This window comes from Corvus moneduloides, chromosome 3, assembly GCF_009650955.1.
Source record: "Corvus moneduloides isolate bCorMon1 chromosome 3, bCorMon1.pri, whole genome shotgun sequence".
Taxonomy (NCBI): Eukaryota; Metazoa; Chordata; class Aves; order Passeriformes; family Corvidae; genus Corvus; species Corvus moneduloides.
The window spans coordinates 61,173,480-61,185,711 of NC_045478.1; the positions used below are offsets into that span (position 1 = coordinate 61,173,480).

At 44.5% G+C, this 12,232-nt stretch overlaps 1 long non-coding RNA gene across 1 annotated transcript; it reads right to left on the minus strand.

Moving 5' to 3' along the window:
* Positions 1-1,869: 1,869 nt before the first annotated feature.
* On the minus strand, positions 1,870-3,079 carry LOC116440751. The gene is made up of 2 exons (XR_004238753.1): positions 2,138-3,079; positions 1,870-2,034 (listed from the first exon to the last, which is right to left on the minus strand). It is a non-coding gene; the product is annotated as an uncharacterized LOC116440751 (long non-coding RNA).
* Positions 3,080-12,232: the final 9,153 nt, after the last annotated feature.

A 12,232-nucleotide genomic window follows, 5' to 3' on the forward strand; every position in this document is an offset into this window, starting at 1 on the left:
AACAACGAGGTCTGGCAGGTGCAGATGCTGCCTACTGCATACCATGTCCTCACCTGGGAGGTTTGGTCTCCCAGTGTTTGATGGACTTAGATGGTTGGACCAGCGGCCCAGTGCCCCAGTGGAGCAGGAAAGCTACAGCCCCTCCACAGCCCCCTCCTGTAAAAGCAGATGGCTGGGTTTAAACCACCAGCTCTGGGTGCCTCAGCCCACGCAGGCAGTCCTGCCCTGGAGCAGGTGGGATAGTGCCTGCAGCAACCACTCCATTGCCAAGGTGGGTGGTGGGGATAGCTGGTGTGGCTGAATCCTGCCTTCCAGCCAGCTCTGCCTGCTGTGCCAGCTGTCCGGGCACCACCTGGCACCATGGTGTTGTGAGTAACAGCACCATATGTACCCCTGAGGCAAATCATCACCCAGCCCAGCCTGAGCACAGCTGTCCTGTCTCTGGGGGGATACCTTGGCGCTCCTGAAGAGGTGGATGGACCTGGGACTCTGGATGGTGTTCAGGAATGGGTGTCAGGCCTTAAAAGTCAGCATCCAACCACAAAATACCGTGACCCGGCATACAGGTGTTTGTGAAGGTGCTCCCACAGCAGGACTCACACACCAGCTGCCTGATCTGCAAGCACAGCGAGTGCTGCTATTTCAGTCCCACCTGCAGCCTGCTGGATAAGCCAGTAGTGCTGTCACCAGCCCATGGTAAGCTTTCCTCAGGGCTCTCAAGCTAAGGAGCAAGGAAGGGGGAAGAAAACTCGCAGTAGTGTGCTTTTCCTCTGAAATCGTTATCCTGCTGGAAACTCCCTTGGCATTCACAAAGTATCTGTGTTTAATCCCTGGTCTTGTTCAAGATGCAAAGTACCTTGCCTTGAGACTGATAATTTAATCTCCTTTGGATAATTGCTACCAACTAGACTAACAGCTGACAAAGGTCAAGTCATTGGTTATTCAAAGCAGGATTTCCCCCATTTTACAAAAAAACTTCTACTTGATCTTTGACTTGTCAGCTGCAGTGTGTGATTGCTTTCAGCACCGGTAATCACTGCCGGAGCTGTGTGCACGTGTGCATCTGTGCACACACACACATTTCACACACATAAATGCAGACTGGAAATGGCCTGCCCACTCAAACCTCTATGTGATACCATAGATCACTTCCAATTAATGTTCAGTAAAATTTATATCCTCTATGGCACTTTGTATACATTTGCATATATTAAATTATCCCAAGTCTTACTATGTCGTGAAGGGCGCTTCTCAGCCTTATTTTTGTTCTTTCTCAAAGAAATTGATTTTATGTGATTGTGATATTTTCTCATGTTTGTCCATCCCCTAATACTGAATCAGTCCCTAATCAATTTACTAAGCAGTAAATTGACAGACAAGTAAATGACTATATATTTCATGAAAGCAGGAAGACAGTGGGGAGATGAAGAAGTGAAATGGACACAGGAGAGAGACAAGATCTTTTCCATGGTGATATAGAAATTTCTGAGGAATAAACTTTCCAATTTCACTTCTTGCGAGGTTGTGCTTTCATTACATGTAATATTTTAACTAACTCATAGTTCTGGTTGCAATTCAGTTGTTATATTTTAGAATCAGGAGATAAATTGACTTAAGTTTGTAAATCTGTTGCAAGGTAATGTGATGTTCATAAAATCCTAAATTGCTACAGTCTCATATATGAGGGCCTTACTCAGCCCTGAAAATGGGTCCGTGAACAGGAGATAAAACAGGTGGTCCCTATTGCATCTTACCAATAAAAAATCCTCAAAACAGGGCAAACGGTCTTCACTAATTTTTTTAACTGTACAGACTGATAGCAAAAAATTGAGTTTAGAGGAGAAACTTAAGCTCAGGACCTCAATGCTACTTTAATACTCAAATCACATCAACTTTATTTTAGGAAGGAAAGTTCTCCATCAAAGTTTCAGCAACATATGGCAAAAGTCTAAGTTTCCAGCTATTCATACTGGCAGGAGAAATTCAGGACTTCTATTTCAAGTCCTTGGAGAGACACTAAGAAACTCTCGTTTCCTGGAACAGTAAGAAATAATCTTTGCATCATTTTTCAAATTACCATTTTCCCCACCTCTGTGGGGAGCCTGCCAAAGCCCAGCCACCAAGATATGACTCTCACCTTCCCAGACCTGTGGCCTTGTGCTGTCCCCAGGGCTCATCCCTCTCTCATGCCCCAGCAAGGGGACCTCTCTGTGTCCCTATGGTTTCTTCTTCTCCCAGGAGCATGTGGCCACTAGGACATGCTTTACTCCATGGGATGTGATCATCAGACCCAGACTTTCACTCCTGGTCACTCCCTTCTCTTTGTGGCCAGGATGAGACTTCCACAGTATTTCAGTGGTGCAAGCAGCTATAGCAGGAAAGGCATAAAATCAAAGGGATAGCTCTCACGTTGAATGTGTTATAGAAGTAAAATACCAAATAAATCACCCCTTGTCCTCTCTGAGGAAATGAGATTAATAATTACATTCCTCCTCTTGGCACGTAAGATCCATCCATGTTTATCCACTCTGTGGTGCCTGGGAAAGCAAAGCAGATGCTATTGCTTGCTCGTCGCGGTCTCCAGCTTGGCGGTGCCGGATGGTGAGGTGCCGCGACCTTTCTAAAACTGCCTCCAAGGCAAAGCCGCTCGGCAGGACCACCACACACTCACACGCACATGGATAGCTCCTTAAAATGGGCTGACGGCAAAGATGCAGGAAGAGTCCTCGTATGGGGTTCCACGGGGGGAGTTTAATGTAGCCACACCCCTGAACAGATCCAGGGACAAAGACAAGTAACTTTGGAGGATCCAGGTGTAAGTACGGGAGCGGGGTGACCATCAGGGACCAATGGTCTGAGGGCACAGGGGCGGTACACAGGCAGGACTAGGGTAAGGGAGCCAATGGGGAAACTCTGGGGGAATGGCGATGGGACAAGGACCAATGGGGGAACCTGGAGTGGAGAACCTTCTAGGACAGGGACATATTAGGTAACAAGGGGCGGGGAGGCCAACGGGCCAACCAGGGAAGCAGAACTGGGGCACATTAACATAGCAGGACAGAGCATCCTGGGAGAAGCCTCTTTTGTCACCCTAATGTGGGGAGGTTCCTTGGTACTAGGGACTGTCCCACCAATGGATACCCTTTGTTCCTTGTACCACAGGCCCAACAGCCTCCACACTTGCTGGCCTCTGCAATGCCCCAGCCATGCCCTGTGCATTCCCCGTGCACCTGGAGGAACTGGGAAGCTCCAGGGGCTCATACCCCAGCATGACTCATGGATCCCTCTATTCTCGCAAGGGAGCACCTTGATCTAATGCAACAGGAAAGGGTTTCCGTTGTGTAAGAGAATAATTTATAAACAGCATTTCAGTCTGAGCTTTTTAATCATGGGAATGTGCGTAATTAGCAATCTTTCACCCGTGATCAATACATGGACACTACTAGGGCATAATGCAGTAGCTTCTTAGAGCTCTGGGTAAATGCTGCCTGGCAGTTCGAGAGCTGCAGTGGCGAGAAGCGCCTCAGCTGCCTCAGGTGAAAGGCTCAGAAGCTGTTTTTTAGAGAGGCCAGATTGCCTCTGCACCTGTGGGTGTGCAAACGCTGGCAACTCTTCAGCGCGTGTTTGTGTCTTTCATTTAAACCACCCGAGATCTGCATTGCTGCTACTGCTACTACTGCTGCTACTACAAAAAAGCGTTGCTATATATGAGCCACATACAGAGAAAGGTAGGAAAAGGCAGATCCATCACACAACTTTAAGCTTGGAAAATCCTGTTTGTGGTTGGTTCAGGTGTGCTGTGTAGCTCTACGCTGACCTACAGCATTGCCTTTAGTTTACTGAGGACACAGAGGAGGGAAAATATTTTCATCTTAATTATGATCCTCATGTTTATTGCAGAACCATTTAGCGACTGTGGAAGCCAGCTTGACAAACACTTATTGTTCACAGGATTGAGGGACTGAGGAGACAGAAGAGCAAAGAATTAGGCCCAGGGTATTTGGCAGCAGGTATTTCTGTGTGGTGGGAAGGTGAGAGGCACAGCAGGGGCAGGTTGGTGTCTTTGTGATACGAGTGTGTACCAAGCAATGCCAGGCAGAGGAATGGCTCATTTCATTTGCCTGTTGAAATTGCTAAGAGTAAGAGAAATTTGTAAATCACCTTTCAGTGGTTCTGTGTCTTTGTTGGAACACAGTTTAAGAGATGAGAGAAAATGAGGCACTTTTTAAAATATTTTAAATTGAAAAAGTACTTTTCAAAACCATACAATGTAGGATAAAACACAGGATTTCAAATACTGAAAGGCAAAGGTAAATTGGAGCTTTGGCTGACATTTTCAGACTGAAATAAAAATACAAAAGGGTAAATTACGTGTATCTTTTCCCTATTTGCCTAGTCTTGTGGGAAAACTGGCTTGAACACACCCTAGATGTTACCTGAAATCTTTTATTACTGCCCGGTAATTGCCTATAGCCTGATCCAAAGTCTATTGATCAGTTTGGAGCCCTTCCCTTGACACCCACCCAGCCCTGCTGGGATCAGGGGAAGAAAGGAAGGTGAGACTACAGACAAGGTGCTTAAAGATAAAATCAGTGGCAAGGTTGCCAGGAATGAGGTATTTTGTTTGAACATAGAGCTTGTTGGCAGGGATAGACATATCACAACTCACAGTCTTTCATTCTTCTGCTTAGATTTTGACCCAAATCTCTTTTGAGTTCTTGATCAGTGCTTTGATAAAATGTATAGGCTTGATAAAAGACTTATGTCAATTTTATCCTATTGATCCAAGACTCTTAGATAAGATAAAAAATATATTGTTCTTGAAAGATGGGAATGATTCCTTTCCAAGAGATTCCTCAGTCACTGCTGGTAGGTAAGAGGTCTTCACTATCAACGGCATGTAAGAAGCACTGGCCCTTAGACAGGACGTGTCAAATGTTTGAGGGGGTTTTATTTCGAGAAAATGCATGACTCAAGCAAAAGCATCTGGCAGACAGGACAAAACATTTCAGAAATTTATTTTTCAAGACGAAAAATAGAAATAAATAGATCTTCAAATGTTCATTTCAGAACAGGGGAGGATTTATTTTCTCAGCTTTTTATATTTTCCACAGGGAAATTATAGGAAATGGTTGGATTTCTATCACTTTTTGAATACTCTTAAAAACATTTTCCTGCCTGACATTAATGGACAGATAATTGAACAAGATAAAAAGAAACTAAAATTCACGATGAAACCAAATTTTCTGTCAGGACTCAAACATTTAGATTTTAATCCTTACATCAAAATCAGAAAGGAGTAAAACCTCCATGATGTAGCAAAACCCAATTCTTTTCCTCAGAAAAGGCATGGCAAGAGTTCCCATCAACAGCAGTGGGCAGCAGGACACGGGGGTGAGGGCAGCTCTCTGGAGGAACACAGCTCAGGCCAGAGACTCCAGTGATGCTAAAATCCTGCTGCTTTGCCACCTCCAGACACCCAGTGAGACCTCAGCACAGGAAACCTGAACAAAGGCAAGGCAATTTTCACTGAGCTCAGCAGTCCTGGAAAGGGTCTTGGTGCAGACCTGTTCTGCACTCTTTACATCCTTAAAGCTTGTAAACAGAAAAGTGAAGATCCTCCCTGCCCTGCCATGCTTGGTGAGACCTTGTTCCCAGCCAAATCAATAGCAAGTCTCCTGCTGCTCTCAGCAGAGGCAGTTTTTCACCTGGAAATATTATTGAACTTTAATTTGAGAGCAAACCCCAGTAACTCTCGAAGAACTGCTGCTCACTGATCAGAAGTACTGAAATTTTTAAAAGAAAGCCCATCCCTTGGGATGTTTAATGAATGTGATCCACCTACTTCTCCCTTCAGCCCTCAAGGCCACAGAAGGGTTCTTTCTGCTTTGTTATGCCAATAGCTGCAATGCTTCTGCTTTCCATCACTAAAAACTCCACTCTTTGAATTTACAGGTTCCTGCTATTTATAGTCCTTAAAAGTCCTTGACCAACTGTTCATTTCGTAAGTAATGCCGTCATATAAAGCCTAATTTGCTGAATATGATGTTTCCTTTCCTTTGTCATATTGAATTACCAGCAATTATGGCTTTAGTCTAACGTAATATGAAACTAAGGCCACATAATAATTTACCCAGTGAGCTGCACCGACACTGTTTGAGCTGTATCTGCAGTACCAGATTTGAGGTTTAAGTCAGTTTGGGGCTTCCTAAAAACGTAAGTAACAAAAAGGTACTATATGTGATGGAAAAGTGAATTTAAAGGTCACAATTTTAATATGCAACTAAAAAAAGGGAGTATGAAAAATGCAGCTAATGGGAGTATGAAAATGTAAGTCAATGGGAGTATAAGTAAGTAAGCCAAACTTGAGCTCATTGTGAGCAGTACCTCTAAATTCCAGCCTAATATTATAAAGATATTTCCTTAGGAGAGTCTCAAAAATACGAAATAAAATCCCTGAAATCTTTCTGAACAGGGGGTTCCAAACATCTGGTATCACAACTGAAACACCACTTGGTTTTCCAATCACTGAATGGGGGAAAAAAGTTATTATTCTTGCTCACTGTAAATATCTCAAGTGAAGAGTCACTCAGCATTATTCTCTCTCTGATATTTTCCCCCACCCATTTCTTTACTACCTCTAAAAACTGTTCAGAACAATGTAAGGAAGGCGGCCGATCCACAGGACCTGTGGCTGCAGCATCCTCCAGAGCTGACCTCTGACCTGTGGTGGTACACAGCCTCCATTGGCAAGCTGCTGGTGGAGCCACTGCTTAAGTTGCTGTATCCCGGGGGTGAATTATTATGTCTATCTTGAAAATAGCTTGCACTTTGGCTTAATGTTCTCTGACAGAGTGACAGCCCATATTCCAGTTCTGGCAAGCTTCTAAAGGCCCAGAAGGTTGACTGAGGACATGAATTTTTAAATACCTATACAAACTTCTTCTGAAAGCAGAGGACTCTAAGCACATTCCAATTTTTTACTATGTCAAAAGTATCCCATGAGCAACCTCTCACATTGAATTCCCTTAAATTAAACTTATGCAAAGACTCACAAATAAATGACAGCAGTTAAACGTTATAGTTTTGAGCCTTTTTGCAAGTTTGGGTAAAGATTTATAATTTCTTGCCCATTCATTCTGCCCTACTCAGGTAACAGAGAGCACATTGCTGCAGAGAAAGAAAAAGGCAAATAAAAAGGAAGATGTCTCAGTTGTCCCTAGACAGAACGGAATTAATATCACAAATGCTTGTTCCCCTTTTGCACGGGTACTGATTTGATACTTGAGTGAACATTGTGAACTTGAGTTTTTCGGGGCTGAAGCAACTCACTTTCTCAGCAAGATGTGCCAAGAAGCCCAATTACAAAAGGACAAATGATTCATTTAACCAGAGTTTTCATCATGTTGCCACACTGCTTGACCTCCAAATGTGCCAAGATGCTACAGTATCATTTAAACTGGTAAAGAGTGCCTCTGTATTATCATCCACAAGATTCACGAGGGTCCCGTTATAGCCGTAATATTAAAAAACCCCAACCAATACATAAAATAACAGTCTAACTTGAGGAGCCATTATGGTCAATCAAATAAACACAGCATTTAAAGACAAAACAAAGTACATGCCCAAATGAAAAATTATTACAGTCCATGAGGAAAAATTTGGGTTCAAAAATCAAGATTAAAACCTTGCTGGTGCTGATAGCTGTGTGCATGCAAGAGTGGTGGGATGCAGAAGGGAGAATTATATCACCCATTCCATGTCTACCTCGCCACAGCCCTCCAAACTGAAGTCGTTTTTGCTGTGTTAAATCTAACCTAAATCATGTTCTCCCCTCACTGCAGGATTGCTCCTGCTGGAAAGGGTGGCCCTGCCCACTCTGTCTCCCTCCCTTCTCCATACAGCATCTCCTGTTTTCTCTCTGCTTCACCTCTTGCTGCAGTGTGTCTGGTGCTCTTGTCGTCCATAAACCACTGCTTCTCAGAAGCAGTAAACTGTCAACCAGAAAAAAGAAGCAGTATTTACTGTTTTATTTTTTCCAAGGTTAGTTTTCCTTGGGAGGGTGAAATAAATCTCACTGAGACAGTGAACTCCAGCTCCATCCCTTACCATTTAACTGCTGCTCTTGGGTGACTGGCTTTGTTTCACAGCTGCTGCATCACTAGATGAGATTTGTGCACTAGAACCATTTGTTGTGGCCTTCCTTTCGTTTCTTTTCCCATTTAAATTAAATATTAACTAATCCCAGGGGTGCTACTGGTTTTAAACAAAGCCTAAAGACTAAGAAAAGCCAGACTCAAAGCAAAGGTATTTTTTACCTGATCAGCTACAGCATCTGGAAATAAAAAGATTCTCAGCTCAATAATTCGGCCTCTTCCTCAGCTGTATCAACTGGAAAAACAAACCTTGCTCCTGTCTAAGGAGCTATGCACTGAGTCACCTCATCTGTGCACTGTCCAGTGCAAAAGCTATCACTTGGTTTTACAGGCTGCAAAGTATCTAACAATTCCCACAGGGCGGGCTGGCAGGATCGGGATGCTTCTTATCTCACGAGAAACAAAGGAAGGAAGGACCTTTTTTCTGAAGACAGTTAATCAGTATTGATCACAGAGACTTTATGCAAAGATGCTCGGGCAGGGAGGGAGAACAAAGCGTAGGCAGCACTCTCACATCCTGCCTTAAAACAGACAGAAACGAGTAGAGTTTCCCCCTCCATTTCTCTCCAGGCCAACAGGAATTTGGTATCAGGCTGTTCCACTTTGCCCCATTAGGAGGAATGGCAGGAGAGCGTGTGTCAGCAGGCAGCAGCTCTGTCTCCTGCTCTGTTTGAGCTTTCGGCACCAGCCCCAGTGCGCTTTAATGCTCGACACGCCCGCAGGACCGAGCTCACCATTCAAGCAGAGGGGGTAAACCCCAAATGCTCTGATAGTATTTTATTTCCGCTGAAGCATTCACAATGCAGTTTTAAATCCTCCCAGCCGGGAGGACCCTGTCCTTAGGCAATCCTTTAACAACAATGGCAATCCTGAAGCAATCCTCTCAGACCATCTCACAGACAGTTTTGTTTACAGTGCATCTAAAACTAAAAAAAAAATCACATATTCCCTTTTTGCTGTGGCAACAAGCAAGAACAAACGGGTAAATGCTTTGCTTAAGGCTGTACAGCGAGTCCTCACTAGCTGAGAATCAATCACCTTCTCCCACTTAGCTTTATAACCAAATCTTCTGCCTCAACACAGCAAAGGTAGGCAACCATTGCACTTCAGTGAGAGCAAAGTTGCCACCATGTCATCTCTTTTCCTCCTTTTCAAGCCAGCAGCGCTTGCCTGCTCGCTGGATCATGTGATGAGCCTGCTCTACATCATGCCAGGACATGAAAAAGATGATTAGTTTAGTGCTCAGTTACCTAGGGTTGCTATGCTGGCCATACAGACTGAGAGCATCCCCATCTCCTGCTGCTAGTGGCACAGATCTCGGGAGCACAACCTCTGTAAAATACGCACAATAGCCTAATAAAACACAGGCGTAGCTGTAAGTAGACACAAAAGACCATATCTGCAAAATGGAGCAATCTTGATTTGTACCAATAAAAGCCACAGGACACTGCATTTACAGGGCAAGGTACACGTGTATTTCATAGCACCGAATGGGAAGGGATGCCTGCAGATGTATGTACCTGTCTGCATGTGACCTTACCAATATGCTGGAGTAATCACTTGTCTGTAAGGCACATGCATCTTTAGAGATGAGATTTAAAAATACCCTCTTTGTCTCTACCTATATCCTGCTTTTCTTCTCTGCTCTCACCATAATGCCGTACAAGAAGTCTTCATAAATCTTCACCTTTCTGCTGCCTTCTTTCCTCCCACTGTTCTTTTTATAACCAGACTCGCAGGTCTTTATTATTCTTTGTGGCATTTCTAACACCAGTTTCTGCAGAGTGACCTCAGACTTTGCTATTTTTAAATAAGTGTAGATGTGATTATCACTTAACCTGCTGATCCTGAGCCATATTTTGACTACCTTGTGCTATGCTACTGGGACAAACCACCCCCACACTTGGTGCCTACAGCTCCTACAGAGCCTCTCTGGTCTCAGACACCTTAAGTTTCGATAACACAATAAGAGAGGCCTTAGGTCTGCAGGAGTGGTAATGTCACTTTTGCAATGCCTTCTCACCATTCATCTCTGGCCAGAGATACAGACATGTTCTTTCATATATCCTTCAACGTTTATTTGTACTTGCTTTTAAATGTAAAAAGTCAAGATAAACGTGTTCTTTAATCTCATTATTGAAAAGGTTTTGGTTAGGGTAATGATCAATATTTCCATAGAAATGCAGCCAGCTACAGAATAGGAATCTATTTAGAATTTTCTCAGCTTGGCTCTGTATTTCATTTAGCAGGGCATTTTCAAACCTCAAATAGTTGTAAAAAACACAAGGAGGCTGATAAAGGTGCTGCAGACCCGTAGTACCCCAGGCAGTAAGTGGGAGTGGGTGTGTCAGTCACTGCTTCAGAGTATTCCCAAGGGGTGAAGGACTCAGTGTGATGGCTATCATCCCTTTAATCTGCATATTGCATACTCAGGATAAACGTTTCCAGGGAAGCTGTGGATGCAATGCTGCTTTGTCAATAGCTGAGTGAAGGAAGGTGTTAACCACCTCTCCCCTGCTCCTGGATTTCGATGGGGTCCCTGACCAGCAACATCTGTGCCCTGTGTTTGTGAAGCGGGTCAGAACACGGGTCCACCGTGGTTCAGTCATTACCTCCCTGCACCGTCGGGTCAGCTGGAGGCACAGACTTTATTGGCATCATATTTCTGTCACATTAGTCAGAGCATACGGTGTTTATGCTGGGTTTGGCTCTCTGTCAGCTCCTGGAGGCAATGCACCATCCAACAAAAAGCCTGCCCGCCACCCCTTGGAGAAAGCGTTTGAAGAAGGCTGAGATGGCAGCACTGACAGGCACCAGCTCAGGGCCCTGCACCATGACACTGACAGTGTTTGGCCCAGCAGCAGCTGTCCTAAAACCAGATGAGCCACCTGATGAAGCTGCGGCAGGAGGTCTCTGCTACACCACCTTTAGAGAGAAGCAGGAGGAGGGGTGCCTGGAGGTGGCCAGCTTTGGCAAACCTCCCACCAGGGAGGGCACTGAGGGATGCATCCTCACTGTTTTAGAATTTAGTTCCCCCTCTATGTGCATGTGTGTACATGTGGATAAAGGCAGGAAAGGCACAGCAACAGCAGGGAAGAAGGCAGGATGGTGTTCAGTTCTTACATGAATCCTTACCCAGCAGTGTTTGGAAGTGACTCCTCTGGACACAGAGTTTAAAGAAAGTTTTTACACAGCAATACTGCATCTGCAGTGGTGGGTGGCTGAGATACAGGCTGAGGGAAACAAGGAAATCCTCTGGTCTCTAGTACAGATACTGAGGAACGTGTACCATAAACCAAATCCAGATGGGCTGAATGATGAGTAAACGCTATCTTTACCTCTTATCTCTCCAGCTTTGTGTTTCACCATCATGCTAAGTGGCCCCTATCCTTGCAAGTAGCCTAATGATTACTTTCTCCAAAGGGTTTAGGTGTGATTCAGGAACAGAAAGGTGACTCCTCACATCAGATTGAGTTACTGGTCTGAGTCTCTCCCTCTCTCTCTCTCTCTCTCACATACACACAGAGTTCCCCCGCTGCCAGCACTGCTAGCACAGGGTGACCCCCTGGACTTGCACAGGGATGGGTGCACCCCAGAGCCACTGCAGCCACTGACCAGAACCTGTGTGTGCCCACTGCCTCTGCAGATAAAAAGCTGCCACTGACAAGCATGATAATGGCTTGAAATTGAATTGTTTTCCTCTCAGAACTGTAGTTTTGTGGATTTTATTTTTTTTAATATAAAAGTACGTGTCACTTTGAAATGCTATAAAAGTATAACGCTTTCATGTAGAAATGTTAGACATCTCCACTACATGCATTATAAAGCAGTTTCGTGTCAAAGCCAAGCGGGTTGTGCAGAGAACCATTAAGTGCCACCATTTCATGTGCGGATGGTTTAGTCAAGAGCAAGACATTGGAGCTGTCAGAAGGGATGAGCTGCTGGCATCCAGCAGAACCACAGCCACAGCTGTGATGTGGTGGGGGGAGGAGAGGAGTCTTTGCCACCCATTTATCTCTGCTAATTTAGTCCCCATGATGAATGCAGAATGAGAAAAAAAAAATAATCTTTGAATT